The sequence below is a fragment of the Danio rerio genome, chromosome 16 (assembly GCF_049306965.1).
Source record: "Danio rerio strain Tuebingen ecotype United States chromosome 16, GRCz12tu, whole genome shotgun sequence".
NCBI classification, from domain to species: Eukaryota; Metazoa; Chordata; class Actinopteri; order Cypriniformes; family Danionidae; genus Danio; species Danio rerio.
In genome coordinates this window covers 21,336,464-21,354,237 of record NC_133191.1, presented here as the reverse complement: position 1 = coordinate 21,354,237, position 17,774 = coordinate 21,336,464, and the positions used below count along the sequence as shown (strand labels likewise).

Genomic DNA, 17,774 nt, shown 5'->3' with positions numbered 1-17,774 from the left:
TTCTTGACCACAATCAAGTGGAAGTTTAACATTAAAGGTGAATGGATTGGCCTTATTAAGCAACAGGTAAAACATTACAGCACTGTAGTGTTAATTACAAAAATAAACTTAGATGTATCTGCTTGACGCATTCCTATAGGTTTCTGAGGTGCACGAATTGGCCATCATTAAGAAAATACCGTAAATTTGAGACATAACTCAACATTTCCTTGACGCTATTAATGATTTTTCTGATGATGCAATACCGCCCTCTGTTGGTTGAAAAAGTATTTGACTGGAGCCCGTTAGAGTATGGTGAACGTGTTTAAGAAACTGAGCTTTGTGATGGTGAATTTCCTGCTGGAAATGGAACACAAGATGGCTTAACTGTGGTCATAAAGTGATGGACGTGATCAGCAACAATGCACAGGTATTCTGTTGTGTTTAAACTGTGCTCAATTGTTATTAACCAGCTAAAAATCTGCAAAGAAAATGGCCTCCAATATTATTACCACCACAACCAGCCTGAACTATTGATACAAGGCACAAGTGATACTGAACTTATCTTCTAAAATGGATTGTTATTAGATTACACAACGTTTTCCCAGTAACATTAGCACCTTTTCCCCCTGCGAACATGCCTGCACTGGGCTCACTAAGGGCTAGCATACAGTAAGTCTTGTAAAACAATTTTGTAAAGATGTTTATTTAAAATGTGTTTTCTTTAATGATAAAGAAGATATAGTATTGTTCATTTATTTGGTCACTTTATTTTGATGGTTCGTTTGTTGAATTTAAGTTACATGTAACACGCCAATTAACTAACTCTCATTAGATATAGAGTTAGGTTGGGGTTAGGGTTAGTATAAGTTGACATGTACTTGCAAAGTTTCTTTTAGTCAGTTAAATGTTTGTTGAAGGAGCACTATCAACAGATATTATACAGACAGTCTACTCAAATGGACCATCAAAAAAAAAATGTTACTGATAAGTTTGCAACGTGCTTCTTCAGTGGCTTATCAAGTAAATATTTCTTGGTTTTCATTCAATGCTGTTGTTAAGCTTATTTATTCCGATATTGTGGTCTATAATTCCTCCCTGAACTCCCCGCTTACCTGTATCCTGCTCTTTCATTGGCTGTTGCTCATCACTGAGGTGTTTTTTTCGTCAGAACTCATTTCACACAGTATGATTTTGAATTGCTGACAGGTCCAGATATTTAACCTAATCAGCAATCCCCTCTGCATTTTTGATAAATCACCCTGTGTGATTGTCACTCATGTGAACGAGCATTGATTTGGCTCCGATTTCCGACATTTGTCTGTGATATCACAAAGTTGGATAAAGTCATGCAGCATGAACTCAGCATTAGGAATCTATATGGGCAGCCCTCACCTTGCCCCTGGAAGCCACACAGTCCACACAGTGTCTGCACTATAATGTACAACTAATTTAGTATAATATTGAACATCCAAATTTATTTACTTTTATAATGCAAATACCATATATGCTTTATGCCCTGTTTGCAGATATTTAAGAAACATGCTCAGTGAACATACTTGTTTATCTGAAAAACAAGGCTGAGGTCAGATATTCTGCATTGAAAATGTGTTTTCTGTGCCAGAACACTGTCTTTGGTAATTTTCACCTGCCCAATGTCAGTTTAGCCAATTATGTTTCAGCCCCCAGGTTACCTTGAAAAAACCCCACATATTTTAAGGCTCTGAAAGCATGTGTCCATGACTGAAATGCGACCTCCGGTGGACAGTAGCAGACTCCAAAATGAGACAGATTTAGTTCCACGTGAGGTTATTATTTAGCAAATGATATAAATATTACTAAAGTAAACATTGGCTGAGCAGGTTACATTGTAACTGCATGGCCTAACAACGCGCTTCGTTATGAGATACGCAGTGATTTGGCTGTTTTGAAATTTAAATAAAGCCATTCAGAAGCACAGAAAATGCACACACTCATGGAATGGTAAGGTTTATAATATATTTAATAAATTTTAACCTTTAACATGATTAAATGTCAAGTAAAATGTCATTCAAACTCACATTGTTAGCATTTAACACTGAATAAAGCACATAAGGTTTAGGCTACCTGAGGTGATCATTGTCATAATTTTCTGTTGGTCACCTGTGTGAAATAGAAGCCGTTTCTAATATATGAATTCGAGGTGTTGGTTACGACAAAAACTTCTTTTAATATGGAAAATATTCCATCTATCACATGCTGTTGCTTTTATTTAGAACACGGTTTAAAATCAATCTCTCCTGTCCTCAGTCTGGCAACCTGCACTTGCATTTGTTTTGATCCTGGAGTGCAATACCTAGTTCAACCACTGGGTGTCAAACTTACATACTGCACCTTTAATCAGGTTTGTTAAAAGTCTCATTTCACAATGTTAGTTCCTTTCTGCAGCCATACATTTGATATATAAATGTAAATATTTGAGAAACATCTATAAACAAGTAATGATGGAATCTTTTCAATTGTAAATCTTGAGTGTAGCAGAATTCAAGGTATGTGAAATGACACAGAGTGACCATAGTGAGTCTGCATCTATAGGCCATACCTGGATTAGCCTACACTGGGCCTGTTAGATTTGGTGTGGGCTGGCTGTAGCCCACAGTGCCCACAAATAGCCAGCACGGACCCTGCAGAAGCATGTTTGCTGGGTCAGTCTCCTGTTTACAGGTTCAGAGTGGTCTTCTGCTGCTGTAGCTCATCTGCTTCCAATTTACCTTGTATTGTGTTTTTTTTCTGCAGACCTAGTAATTTAAACATTGTTATTTATTTATTTATTTATTTATTTATTTATTATTGTTTTTATGGTGACACATTGGCGCAGTGGGTAGCATCACAGCAAGAATGTCACTGGTTCGAGGCTTGGCTGGATCAGTTGCCGTTTCTGTGTGGAGTTTGCATGTTCTTCCCGTGATTGCATGGGTTTCCTCCGGGTGCTCCGGTTTCCCCCACAAGTCCAAAGACATGTGGTACAGGTGAACAGGGTAAGCTTAAATTGTCCATAGTGTATGAGTGTGTGTGTGTGTGAATGGGTGTGTATAAATGTTTCCCAGTGATGGGATGCAGCTAGAAGGGCATCCGCTGCGTAATACATATGCTGAATAAGTTGGCGGTTCATTCCTCTGTTGCGAACCCAGAATAATAAAGGGACTAAGCCGAAAAGAAAAAAAAATGAATGAATATTGTTTTTATTAAGTCCTGGGTGGCACGGTGAATAAGTGATCAGCACATTTACTTCTAAGCAAGAAGGTTGCTGATTCAAGCCCAAGCTAGATCAGGAGGGCTTCTGTGTGGAGTTTGCAGGTTCTCTCTGTGTCAATGTGGGTTTTCTGCGAGAGCTCTAGTCTCCCTCACAGAGAAGCGGTATACTATAAGTGAATAAGATAACTAAATTGAAAACTAAATTGGCCATAGTTTGTGAATGGGAGAGTGTGTGGGGTTTTCCCAGCACTGATTGTAGTACTTTTAGTACTGGGTTGTGGCTGGAAGGCAATCCGCTGTGTGAAACATATGGCCAACTAATTGGAGGTTCATTCTGCTGTCGTGACTCCTGATAAACCAGGGAATAAGCTGAAGGATAGTGAATGAGTAAGAGAGAGTAACTGTTTTCATTCTGTCAGTTAATACCAGCCTGGCCATTCTCTGCCCTTAGAGCAGGGGTTTGGTCCTGGAGGGCCAGTATCCAGCATAGTTTTGCACAGCAAGAAGGCTGCTGGTTCAAGTCCCGGCTTGCCAGTTGGTATTTCTGTGTGGAGTTTGTATTGTTCTACCCATGATCACATGGGTTTCTTCCGGGTGCTCCTCTTTCCCCCACAGTTCAAAGACATGCTCTAGGTGAATTGGGCAAACAAAATTGGCTGCAGTGTATGTATGTGCGTGTAAATACGAGATGGTATGGGTGTTTTCCAGTTATTGGTTGTGGCTGGAAGGGCATCTACTGCGTAAAACATATGCTGGAGTAGTTGGCGGTTCATTACACTGTGGCGACCCCTGATAAATAAGAGACTAAATTGAAGTAAAATGAATAAACTTTTGTTATAAAATCATACACATTTCTAAATCCACAGTGTTATTCAGACAGGGTTTTGCTATTATTAATATTTTTTTTTAACTAAGAGTGTCACAGCTTTGGGCACTGCCCCACTTTGAGCAGGATAATCCCTGTGGATTGGGCTCCATAAGCCCCGTAAGACCCACTAAGACCAGATGGAATTTGCCTTCACCATGGCTGAAGGTTCCCACAAATTGAATTAGTCAGTCAGCAGAGGAAGGGTATAGGAGACCAGTGGGTCAAAAACTGCCTCTGTATTGCAGTCCTGTCTGAGATCTGCTGACCTCTGAACTCTACACATCCGGTGGGCTTTACGGTCCATTGTGGTGATGAACATGTGTGATCATCATTAGTGTCATTCTCTGGCTAAAGCAAAAGGACTATGAACAAAAAACGCCCACTATGTAATGAACATATTGAGACATGTTCAGTACTATAATAAATAAATAAAGAATTAAATGCATCATACATTTTTGTGTGGACCATATTCTTATAATAAATTAGCATTTTTTAAATTAAAAAATTGACTTAAATGCTAAATTGTCACAAAACGCATACAAATATACACAAAACTCAAGCTAAACTTGAATGAAAAAAAAAAAAACTTTACATTTCTTAACTAGGACACAATGAAAATGACTGTGATGAAAAGTATTTAAGTAAAACTCATGTTTTTAAACTATATCTTACATTTTAAAAGGAAAACATTGCCTTTTAACCACCATTATTCACTCTGGTACCATTTTAAGGATGCTTGTGTGTTTCTGTTTTTGTTATGGTTCCATTTATGCCCACTTTATTTTTTTGAGTCGAAATGCTTCTAAACATTTTATCTTACCTCACTTATTATAGAGGACCTGCAAATTACAAACCATTAAGTAGTTATTACATATACAGTTGAAGTCAGAATTATTAGCCCCCTTTGAATTTTTTTCTTCTTTTTTAAATATTTCCCAAATGATGTTTAACAGAGCAAGGACATTTTCATAGTATGTCTGATAATGTTTTTTTCTTCTAGAAGCAATCTTATTTGTTTTATTTCGGCTAGAATAAAAGCAGTTTAAAAACATTTTAACACCATTTTAGGGACAAAATTATTAGTCCCTTTAAGCTATATTTTTTGCTCAATAATCTACATAACAAACAATAACTTGCCTAATTACCCTAACCTGCCTAGTTAACCTAATTAACCTAATTAATATTAATTACTGTCATCATAACAAAGTTAAAATAAATCAGTTATTAGAAATGAGTTTGCTGCTTATTAATACAACCCAAAATCAGAAAATGTTACAGTATGGTACAGTATGGAAACATAGTGATTTCTAAATTTACTTTGACTTGTATTTCATTGCAGACAATATGCAATATGAACACAAAACATTTCATGTTTTGTTTGGTCAAATTCATTTCATTTGTAAATATACATCCTTTTTCTGTCATTTAGACATGCAACACATTACAGAAAAAGTTGGGACAGAAACAATTTAGGGCTAGTAATCAGATAAATTGGTTAAATAATGATGTGATTTGAAACAGGTGATGTCAACAGGTGATTGTAATCATGATTTGGTACAAAAGCAGCATCCAAGAAAGGTCTAGTTCTTTAGGAGCAAAAATGGGCAGAGGATCACCACTTTGCCAACAAATACGTGAGAAAATAAAAAAAAAATAAAATTAAAACAATGTTCCTTAAAGAAAGATAGGAAGACATTTAGATATTTCACCTTCAATAGTGCATAACATCATTAAAAGATTCAAGGAATCTGGAGGATTTTCAGTGTAAAAAGGACATGTGCATAAGTCTAAGTTGAACAACTGTGATCTCTGATCTATCCGTCATCACCATTCATCTATAAGGGATATCACCACATGGGCTCAGGACTACTTTGGCAAACCTTTATTAAGTACCACAATATTTATTTACATCCACAAATGCCAGAAACTGACAAATGCCTAAAACTGTACTGTGCCAAAAGTATGCCATATGTTAACAGAGTCCACAAGTGTCATCAACTGCTCTGGGCTCAGACGCATATGGGATGCACTGGCACACAGTGGAAATTTGTACTGTGGTCAGATGAATCAGTATTTCAGGTACTACCAGCAACAAGTCCAAAAGCCAGGGTCTGTAATTGTCAAGTGCGCCAGGAAAATCTAACTTGCACTTCTGTGATGGCACCATTAATGCTGAAAAGTACATAGAGATTTTGGAGCACATTATGCTGCCTTCTTTTCTATGGACACACTTGCATATTTCAACAAGTCAATGCAAAACCACATTCTGCACATATTACAAAGTCCTGGCTGCTGAGGAAGAGGATACAGGTACTTGGCTGGCCTGCCTGCAGTTCTGACCTGTCTCAAAGAGAGAATGTGTGGCAAAATTCGAAGTGCAAAATGCGACAACAAAAAACAGCCCTTGTTGTTGCCCACCTTAGGACTTGTTTGCACGAAGAATGGACCAAAATTACACCTGGAACACTTCATCAATTGATATCTTCAGTCACTAAACAGTTTAAGTGTTGTGAAAAGGAATGGAAACATTACAAAGAGGTGAATTCTTTACCGTTCCAACTTCTTGACATGTGTAGCAAAAACTGGAATTGGACTACATGTTTTATTTGAAATAAATAAAATAAAAGTTAAGGTTGAGGAAAGTAAGGTTATAGTTATTAAGTTTGGTTTTAGGATGTATAATAAGGTCATGTTGAATCTTCTTTTTAAGTTATAAGTTAATATCAGCTCCTGCAAATATGTCTGGTAATGTAATAATCCATATTGTTTGCAAATATTTGAGAAATGTAGTGAAATTATGGCAGTTCTCTTTGTGTTCCTTCTTTGCTTGTATTGTTTGCTTGCTACACCTTGTCACTATGTCACACTTTCACATTGATTCATTGTTATATAACCACTAAGAGCGCTCTATTCTGCCAACAATGATTCTACATCATAGGTCTCAAATTCCTGGAGGGGGGCAGCTTTACTCCAAGTGTTCAAGAGTAGTCTGATTAAGGCTGGAGCAAAACTGTGTAGAGCTGCGGCCCTAGAGGAGTTTAGGACCTATGTTCTTCATGCTGAATCAGGTCAGAGAGCTCCTCTTGTTTTTGACAAGACTTGCAGTTATGGGTCCCAGGTCAAAACATCTTTCAGTTGCTTGATCGGGTGGACCTCCCTAATAATTATATTATAGTATTGCAGCCCTCCTTGCTTTGTTTGTTAAAGTCTTTTCACCTATTTAGAGATTTGGGAGAATCATACAGTAGGTGAAGAGATAGCACATTATGCAGAGCGGTGGTGTGCCAGGACCTGTTTTGAAAGCCACTGCCCTAGAGGCTGTAAAATAATCAGCTGACAGAGTCTGGGTGCTCTAGAAGTATAAGTTGAAGGTCTCTTGGACTTCCTTCTGCCTTGCCTGTTCATGCTACTCTGCTACCTGATATTAAAAGTTTGCTCATGTACCATAGACCTCAGGCTCACTGCCTGCACAGACATTTTGTGGAGAACATTAAAATTAGGTTTCTGAAGTAGCCCAGTCAGATATAGAGCTTTTGACTTGGAGCTGTTGAATTGGACCAGAATTGCAGGCTGCCTTCGGGCACATATATATCCCTGTCTCTTGATGCTGCTTTCAACATTCTAACATTCAAAATTGAAATTATTAAAAATAAAAAAGCATTAAGGTCATCTATCTTAGGTGTAATTTGCTTTCAAACTATTTTTACATTTATCAAAGTACAGCGATCTTCATGTTTACAATTGTGCTCCCTTCGCAGTGCACTTTGAAAACATTGATGTCATTTTTTAACACAGCCTCATGGCGAAAGCTATAGGTGACCTATTATTTAAAAGCAGAATTTATGTTATGTCTTCAAAGCTTGTGAAAACAATAAGCATACGTTGATTCTTTTTATTAATAGTAGGTTATTTATTAAGTACCTGTACTGTATATGACATGGGCCCGCTGGTTAGAACTTTCTGCAGTGGTTTACATGTGTCAAATTGTAAAAGTACACTTTTCTAAAAAAAAAAAAAAAGATAATAGATAAACAATATCCTACTTAATAGTAATAATCCTCATTATCATCATCATTAATATTATCATTGAAGTATGATTTTTTCCATTTCTAATACATAATAAATATTACATTTCATTTTATAATAAATAGCCTCATTATTTATTTATTTATGTGTTAGATTAGAATACGTGTTAGCTTTTGTAAGTGATTTTATGTTTTAGAATAGGATATGTAATGTTCTCAAAAAATATTTGTAAAGGAAACATAGACCCTATAGAAATGATGGGTTTATCCTCTAAAGAAGTAGTTAGAGCATCCCTGTTAAGAGCGTCACTGTGGGCATTTTACGTTTTGACTAACATGGTTCAAGCGATGGATCTGCAACAGAGAAACTATGCGTTTTGGGAAACACTACATTGTTCTTTTCCCAATCGATCCATTGTACTATGATGGTTCAACCGTGAGTTATGTCCTTGTTTGGGAAACACACCCCAGAACTGCCACACCAGTTTCAGAGCTTCTGTTTTGGCAGTTCAAGTCAATGCAAAAGTTGTTTCCCCCAAACTACAGTTTAGAAAATAGTAATTAAATATGACATGAACTCGGTTCTTTGCGGTTAAAATGTGTTGTTGATAATGTCATAGAAAAGTCAAAATGTTGTTCAGTATGACGATATTCACACAACTAATAATACTTTGTCTGTTTCCTGATGCAGTCAACTGGTTCATGCAAACCAGAACTTCAACATTTCCCAGACTCAGAGTCTCATTTCAACAGACTTCCTGTTGGGTTTTAGTCTACAGTGTTATAAAGACTTTTTGGGTACAATACTTTGAAGTTTACTTAATTATGTTATAATAAGTTACATAAAAAATGTAAAAAAAAAAAATAAAAATAATAAATAAATAAAAAAGTAAAAAAAAAATATATATATATATATATATATATATATATATCCTGTGTGTGAATTTTTTTGGTTTTACTGTATATACCGTATAATGTCAAGTAAATAATTAACTAGCCAAGCAAATGTGTTAAAGTTTTTATAGCATTTTTTAGAGTGTATGATCACTATCTTTATAAACTATAGTAATAATAAAAAATAAGAAATGTAATAAAAATCTAACTAAAAATGTATTGATTGTGAGGAAAGAAATATTATCTTGTGAAAGGATAGTGGACTCAGGGTCAAGAGCTCTGCTTTGCTTCTGGGAGACTCCCAGGCCATCAACATGAGGGATAGCAAACAGCTGGTTAAAGCACACAAACACACACAGGCGCACACACATACACATGTTGGTATTTTAGGTTTACGAGGACTTTCCATAGGTGTAATGAAATTTTTGCAATAAAAAACATGATTATATGGTCCATCCCCTAAACCCAAACAGGAAACCTGTGGCAAATTCTGAATGCCAAAAGATGCCATTAAATATAATTTTAAATTGTTTATAAATACAAGGACACATTACATGTCCTAACCACCTGTCCTAACACCAGCATGGTGTTTTTACACTTCTAGTTTGAAAAAATGGAGTTGTTTAACTGGAAAGTAGGTGAGTCCAACTTTGTTTAAGTGGCAAAAGAGGGAAGGGTTTGCATAAAAAGAGGAGTTTCATTACGTGCAACAGAGCGGCAACAGAAACACAGGGAAGATAGACAGAGATACATTTACATAGACATCAGTAAACAAAGAATTTGTCTTAATCTGAATAAGACAATAATGTGATTATAGTGTTTACATGACTTGCTTTTTGAATGTTCCTCATTTTAATCTCATTTTACATGCTATAACACACAATTCAATTAACATCATTGCATAACCACGCTATCCATATTTTCTCCAGAGTTTCGTGTAATTTCAGATGTTTCATTCTTAATTTGTCGACTTGAACTCCAATTCAACAATTTCACTTTCATTCAGGAACATTTCTTGCATGCCCCCTTGGCAAACAAGACATTGGATGTGAGGAAAACCTCTGCATTTCTTGGCAGATGAAGGGATTTGGGTCAAACAGCCGTATTTGTATAAAATGTCCTGTCAGAAAATGTGTTGAAAATCATTTACATTAAGAGAGCAGCATTTACAGCAGATCTTTCAGTCCATAATATTGTAGTGATATTAACGTACTATAAACTTAGTAACAAAATTATTTTGACGAAAGAATGTCTTTAAAAATAGAAAGAGTACTGCTGACGATACTAACTAACTTTGCCATCTGAATAAACATAAGTAAAGAACACTGATCGCACACTTACCAAATCTGTAGACAGGACAATCAAATCAAACTGGAACCGTGTGTTTTTTTAAAAGAAGACAAGTGGCAAATCTGGATTTCACCATTTCCAGATGCAAAAAGCTCTCAGGTAAAAAATGTTTCTACCAAACATATTTTTGTCGCACGTAAGCAGACCACTGCAATCCACAATTGTGGGTTCATACGCGAGCTGTGCTCTCATTGCGGGGAAATGGAAACAAAACCTTCATTGCAGCACATTTATAAACGCAACACTGATGACCCATGTCTCCAAACAATTCTTCTTCTTCCACTTCTTTTAATTATATTTGGCAACTCAATGTGGTAACTGTCTGCTGTCTGAACACTGTAACAGGAAAAAACAATCTTCAAAGCTATCATGCATATTAATGAAGTTGCATCTCATTCACAATAGAGAGCGCTGATTGGCTTGAACCAAGTCTTTCTCATGAATAATGTTGAAAACACAAAGATGTCACGTGGTACCAGTGGGTACAGACATCCAGCCTCCAAGCTAAAATGTACTCAAGGATCTCATGGCCGTGACGCAGGTTCAAAATTTATTTTTTAACCAGAAGAATGAATTTGCTGTAAATAATGCAAGAACAACCAATTTTCATTTTTTTTTGTGAATTTTAGTATTCCCTGACCCTTTAATGCTGTTTCACCAAGCTCATACCTATGTCAGTATATACATTTTTGTCCTTGTAAACCACCAAAACCAATACACATACACATCGGTATTGAAGGTTTACAAGTACTGTTTTTTTTTTCTTTTTTTACAGTAAAAAAACATTTATTATATGGCCCTACCCCTAAACCCAAGCCTCACAAGAACCTGTGCAAAAGATGCAAGTTAGTTTTTTTTTTCGTAAAGTGTTTAGAATTACAAGGACACGATCCCCTAAGCACATTAATGTTGTTTCAACAAGGTCCTATACATGGTCAAATCACCCAAACCAGTACACACACACACACACACACACACACACACACACACACACACACACAACATTCTCACCCATCCTCCAGTTGTTTGACGTGAGAGAAATGAGGACATGAGAGGAAAAGAAAGAAAGGTCATGATCAAAAAAAGGACACAGGTTCAGACAACACCTTGTACGGATGACCACAGAGCTTCCGATTAGCGCCTAACAAGCATTCAGGCAGCATGACGTGAAACGTGCCATCTTGCCAGAGAAGCTCAAGAGAAGTGAAGAGTAGTTGGACAGAAGCTGTAAAGCAGGCAGAGACAGACAGGAATGTGTTTGAAGTGACATGTAAAAATGCGATGCCTCCGACAGCTGTGGATTTATGACGATGACAAATCTGTCCAAAATCGATGTTCAACGCATCCTCAGGAGGGATGAAAGAGTCCCTGTCCTACTGCCATCCCAACAGACATCAGTGACAGACGTTAAAGGAGTGGGAAAGACCTTTTTGTTCTGGCGTATAACTTATCTTTTATGTCTTTAAAGTCATATTGGCAAATCAAGCAGAGTTTGTACTGAATAATGCCATTTTTTCATATGAACAGTAGGTGGCAGTCTTTAGCTTTCTTTAGGCTGTGGTAGTGGAGGACAACACAGCAGGTGCATAATGTGAACTTCTGTGCAGCATGAATTCCAATTGCTAGACACAATAAAAATTCTGTTCTGTCAATATTTAATGGCTCCAAAAATATTTGAAAGTTTAAGACACATTAGAAATTATTAATGTCTCTGAATTAAATAACAAAATCTCAAGCCATTTTTCAAAACTGTAAACATAGCACCTTAGTAGTCTAATAGATTTTATGGTAATATATGTTTTTAAAAATGGTCCATTAGTTAATGCTACTTAATGTATTTACTCACACAAACTAGGTATGAACAGCAGTTATTAATCACAGTTCAACCTTTACTAATGCGTTATATATTTTATTACATCACACTGTGAGAACTAACAATGGACTGCTTTATTTTCATTAATTAAAGATGAACAAATACTGTAATAAATGTATTGTTGATTCATTTATTTATGTAAGTAATACTCTAACCAACATTAACTGCTGAACTATTTTGTTACTGGTTGTATTTTATACATTTTACTTCATAAAAACTTAATAAATATGAAAAAGTAAATATATTGTTTATTTATTTAGTTTGAGAAAATAAAAAGCTATACGCTATAAATAAAAGCTATAAATAGCTTACACTCTTTCCCTCAGAATTGGTAGATAAAAGACCCTTAGATGCTCTTCTTTAATGTAATAATAGTTTTAAGCAACATAGACTCATTCTGAAAATGTAGCCATATATACGTTTCTGGAGAGCGCAAATTATGTAGCCAGAACAGGAATCGAAACTATTTTTTTGAATTGATCCGATCCCGATACCAAAACTTGACTCATACAGATCTGATTCCAATACTGTGCTGTTTTTTTATTTATCTATTTACTTTTATTATTATTAACATAATAAAGTTTCTGTAGTTACTTGTGAACTGAACATAAATTTAATCATTTTGAACTGGAATTTTATACTTGAATATTTGTGAAATTCACAAAAAACTAAAAAAATGGCTTCAACACATTTAGAATATAGTAGGTGTACATGACATGACCTTTTAATATACTACCTTCATGTATTAGTGGGCTTATAAACACAGAATATAGCACATGCGAAAGATCAGATTTGAATTGGTACCAGCTGGCCGATACCCTATCCAGCAAAAATATGTGCTATCGAACCGATATCTGATCCATGTATCGGGATCGGTGCATCCCTAAGATAGATGTATGGCTGCATTTTATTTCTAAAACAAAATACGTTTACCAGCAGACCACTAACCTCAATATGGTAGAGAGGTCTAGCTGCAGATGCAATCTGAGCTGCATCCAATGCTTTTAAGTGTGCTCACCTAACCTAACTCCTAATCCTACCCTTTACAGTGACGTCAGTAGCTCCATTGAGTGCAGTGTGTCTGACATCACATCTCTGAACAATGCAATCACAGCTTGCATCATAAAGGCTGCATCCAGATACTATTGCTATATGGACGGCTTTACTGCTGTTATCAGTTTGTCCAGTAGCTCACCATGCATGTCGGCGGACTTGAGACTCAGAGAGGAGCTGTCCATGACTTACTGAGTTTAAATCTGTCGAAGAACGATTCTAGAAAGCAGATAGGACGAAAACAGTAGCCAAAAAATAAAATAAACAAGTAAGTAACCGGGTGAGAATGTGGTAAAATCTGAAAACATGGTAAAAACTAGGCAAGGGCTTTTCTTTTTCTGTATTGCTTTTTAAATCTGTCGACTGGGTTTAGCGAAGTGGGTGGGTGGGTCAATCAGTGCCCTTTAAAATACCATTGGTTGGGTTTAGGGAAGGAGGATGATGGGTCAGTCAGTCAGTCATAAGGTGCGTCCCAAATTGCATACCTATGCACTATTTTACAACATTTTGTTGTATAAATAGTGTAAATAGTGTGTTCACACTGAAAACTCTTAAATAATAGGTGCACTCTAATTACCCAGATGATGCACTTGTTTAACCGGTAAAATTTAGAGTAGAATGACGGATGCTTCACGTAATCAACAGACACTGCTTTGCACATGTAGCAAAGGGAGGGGAGCTTTTGAGATGTTGGATACGTTTATTCGATTTGCATTGTAAAAGCAAAATTCTCCTACGAGAGTGATTATATCGCCTATGGTAGGTATTATTTGGTACTTTGGTAATTTAATTATTCCACTGATTTGGCAACCGTCAAACATCATCAGGGAAACAGTTTGAATTTCCACTTAGTTAAAAAAAAAAAAAAAAAAAAAACATTAGTTTTCCATTTTCATGCTACATACATATACTATTATGTTGAGTATGTAAGTGCAGAAGTACATAGTACACAGTGTATAGTGTGCCATTTGGGGTGCAGCTGTTTAGTCAGTCAAACATTAAATCAGCATCAGCCTCTGGTGGATTTACGCGAACAGCAGGCATGAATGGTGCTCGCAGGAGAAATTTGAGATTTTAAAATGCGTACACAGCGACCTCTGGCAAATGATTAACCATGTGGATGGATGATAACAGCCTTCTGAGCCTGAAGGCAGAAGGCCCCTACTCGCCCATATCTATCAGCTGATAACCACTGGCAACGCCTATTCAATTGAATTAGAATTGGCCTCTTAGAAATTGGAACAAAGAAATAAAATAAGTCCTCTGTAACATCTCAGCACTCTGAATAGGCCTAGGTACATACACTTAGCCTTTACATTGGCCAACACACCAATAAATAAGTAATAATTTAATAAATAAATAGCAATAAATAAATAAATAAGTCTTTCTTACCGTCTTAACGGTGACTGTAAAGCTGATGATTAAAAGAATAATGCCAACATTAGCCTGTATACTCTGTCTACATTATGGTTTTATGGTTTAATTAATATTTAGTTTTAAATTTAAATTAAATACTAAGATTATTTACTCACCAAGATTAGGCTACGTCTTTTTGTAGAGGAACATTATTGAATCTACTGTAAATGGCTTTAGTGCAGTTCTGCGCTCTGAACACCCTTTCACTGCTGTTGCTACAGGCTGGGATGTATAGTACTGATCTGGCTAAAATTGCATGGTTTGCATGGTTTGTTCATCTTCCACCAGCCAAGAACATCTATTTCATTTTCCATGACAGCGATTTAAATGTAGCGGGTGACCGTGTCATCTTCCCTGTCAGCTTTCTGTACATTGCTGTTAGCGCTCAACAATATTCACTGTATGAGCGACCGTCTAAATACCTTTGTGGCTAGAATGATTGTTTTTCTGAACTGGCGGCTGGCCTAACCGCAGTCAAAATTCGCTCTTTTTGGCTTCTCAGTCATCAATTGTTTTACCTTTGCATGGATGGATCTTAATGTTGTAACAAATGGATTCTTGCGCTAATCGAAATGCATCACATGACCACCCAAGCCTGACCCGACCCATGTCTAAAATGATAGAAATTAAGCTCGAACCCACCCAGACCCACCCTAACCCGTCGGGTCCCATCGGGTTCGGGCAAAGATCTTCAGCTCTACTAGGCTGTTGATAGGGGTTTCTGACTGGTTGCTTAGGTGTTGCTGGCCAGTTAGGGTGTTCTGAATGGTTGCTAGGCTGTTGCTAAGGTGTTGCTAAGGTGATTTGACTGGTAGTTAAGGCATTGCTTGGCAGTTGCTAAGGTGTTGCTAGGTGGTTGCTAAGTTGTTGCTAAGGTGTTCTGAGTAGTTGCTAAGGAGTTGCTAGGTGGTTGCTATGGTGTTTTAAGTGGTTGCTAAGACGTTGCTAGATGGTTTTTAACGTTTTCTGAGTAGTTGCTAGGCAGTTGCTAACATAAATTAGTATGGTTCCAGTATGGATTAGCATGTTGCTGGCATGTTTCTAGTATGATTTAGCATGTTGCTAGTGTAATTAGTATGTTCGTTAATACGGTTCCAGTATGGATTAGTAACTTGTTAGTATGTCCAATGTAAAGTCAATGTCAGTTTTTTTTTATAATAGAAGTCAGTTGCTAGGGTGGCATAAGTGCTTGCTAGGGTGTGGCTAGTAAGTTGAAGGGTCATCAGTGATTGGCAGATTGGTAGTCTGAGTTAAATGAGCCCAATCTTAAGTCTGTGTGACAGTCTGGTGCAAAGCTATGAGGTCAGAAAGTTTGGTCCAATGTTAAGTCAATAAGACTTTACGACTTTTTTTGGACAGTTTTTAGAAAACTGTAAGTCGGACCAGCTGGAAAAGATAAAGCAACTTAATTCAGTATAGTTTGGAGGTTTAGAGTTAGTTTGCTTGTTGTAGTATAAATGGTCTTGGAGGAGATGCTTTCTTAAAATAGTCTAAGAAGAAGAAGAATACGTTTATCAGTATGTTGGTTTCACTTTCATCATAGGAGAATAATTTGATCTCCAATTCGAATATAAACTATGTTTCATGCTTGTTCCCTAATAAAGACCTCCACATATCGCAATCTAAAGGTTGACCAGCTAAGCCTCTCTCTTCTCAGACTTAGCCTCATGTTCTAGAGTGTTTTTGAGGCCGCAGGGGACATTTAGTCTCCGTCAGAGCCCTCGTTCCCAGACACAATACAGAGCCAGGATAAACACTACTGTGGCAGCTGTACACCTGCACAAACCGGCTCATACTGCAAACACTCGTCCACTGCACAATAAACTACATCATCCATCACACACAAACTCCCTACAGCATCCCTTCATCATCACACACAAAAGCAGGGAGAGAAGATGCCTGGGAATATGTGTGCATGGTTCCTGGGGGAGTTAGGATTTTTGTTGATGTGCGAGGCCCTGCGAACAAATGTGTCGATGGATTTACTGCGGTAGCAGGGGAAAACTCTCAGCTCCAGAAAATGTACTGTCATAGAATCAACGGAGCACTCCTGGCTGGAGACCAACACTTGAGGTTACACACCAAAATAAATCTAATGCAGACGTTAATTGGACACCTGTACGAGATACACTAGGCCAGAAATTCAGTCAAGCGAGGCTGTGAGAATGTAAAACATGTTGTTGAAAGAAGAACAGAGAAAAGCGTAAATAGAAATGTGACCTCAGAAAAAAAGAAAAAAAAGAAACGCACTCTATAATTTTATTCGATGCTCCTGCACAAAAATATCTTAGCCATAAGCTGTTATTTTGAGGTCATTGCATGCAATAAACTCCGGACACATGATGCACTGAGCATGATTCTGTTATGTCTTTAAATAGGCATACATAAAGCCGCTTATCATCAGTGTGAGACAGTGACTAAAACAGCAGCTCTGCTAATTTAATAAGCTTCTTTTACACACTAAGCTCTCTTGTTTATATACAGTCTGATTAATTCTAGTGAAGGATTGAAACTTTTTTTGCAAGTCGACATCTGGAAATTCAGTGTTTTTATAAATGAGGTTTTGGTTAAATATCTTAAAGGTCAGTGGAAGGCTAGAAATGAACAAACACACACTCAAGATTATTCTCTTATACAGCGTTTGTGATTAAAGTCTTTAAAAAAGCTACAAAATGGAGTTCTTTATTATGGTGGCTTGAGAAGCCAACATACTGTTATACTAGATAAACTTCTTCTTCTTAGACTATTTTAAAAACACATCTCCTCATAGACCAATCATACTACAACCATCAAACTAACTCCAAACCTGCAAACTATACTGAATTAAGTTGGATACTATACTGAATATCTTTTCCAACTGCTCTGACTTACAGTTTTCTAAAAACTGTCTTGGAAAATTCAGAAAAGTCTTATTGACTTAACATTGGACCAAACTTTGTGTCCTCATTGCGCCAGACTGTCAGACAGACCTATGGTTGGGCTCATTTAACTTAGACTACCAATCTCCCAATCTCTGACGACTTTTCAACTTACTAGTCTCACCCTAGCAACCACTTACGGCACCCTAGCATAGTCCCATAGA

The 17,774-nt window shown here is 36.9% G+C and overlaps 1 protein-coding gene and 1 long non-coding RNA gene across 5 annotated transcripts in view; one reads left to right on the top strand and one right to left on the bottom strand.

Annotated features, from left to right (window-relative positions):
• Positions 1-17,774, bottom strand: part of LOC141378092 (uncharacterized) — a 42,802-nt gene that overhangs the window by 2,363 nt on the left and 22,665 nt on the right. The window lies entirely within an intron of this gene.
• The window catches only part of hdac9b (histone deacetylase 9b), a 160,131-nt gene continuing 142,600 nt past the window's right edge, over positions 244-17,774 (top strand). For all 4 annotated transcript variants that reach the window (XM_073924740.1, XM_073924737.1, XM_073924734.1 and 1 more), the window contains exon 1: positions 244-409. The gene's annotated coding sequence lies outside the window, so the exon portion shown is untranslated. The remainder of the gene's footprint in view (positions 410-17,774) is intronic.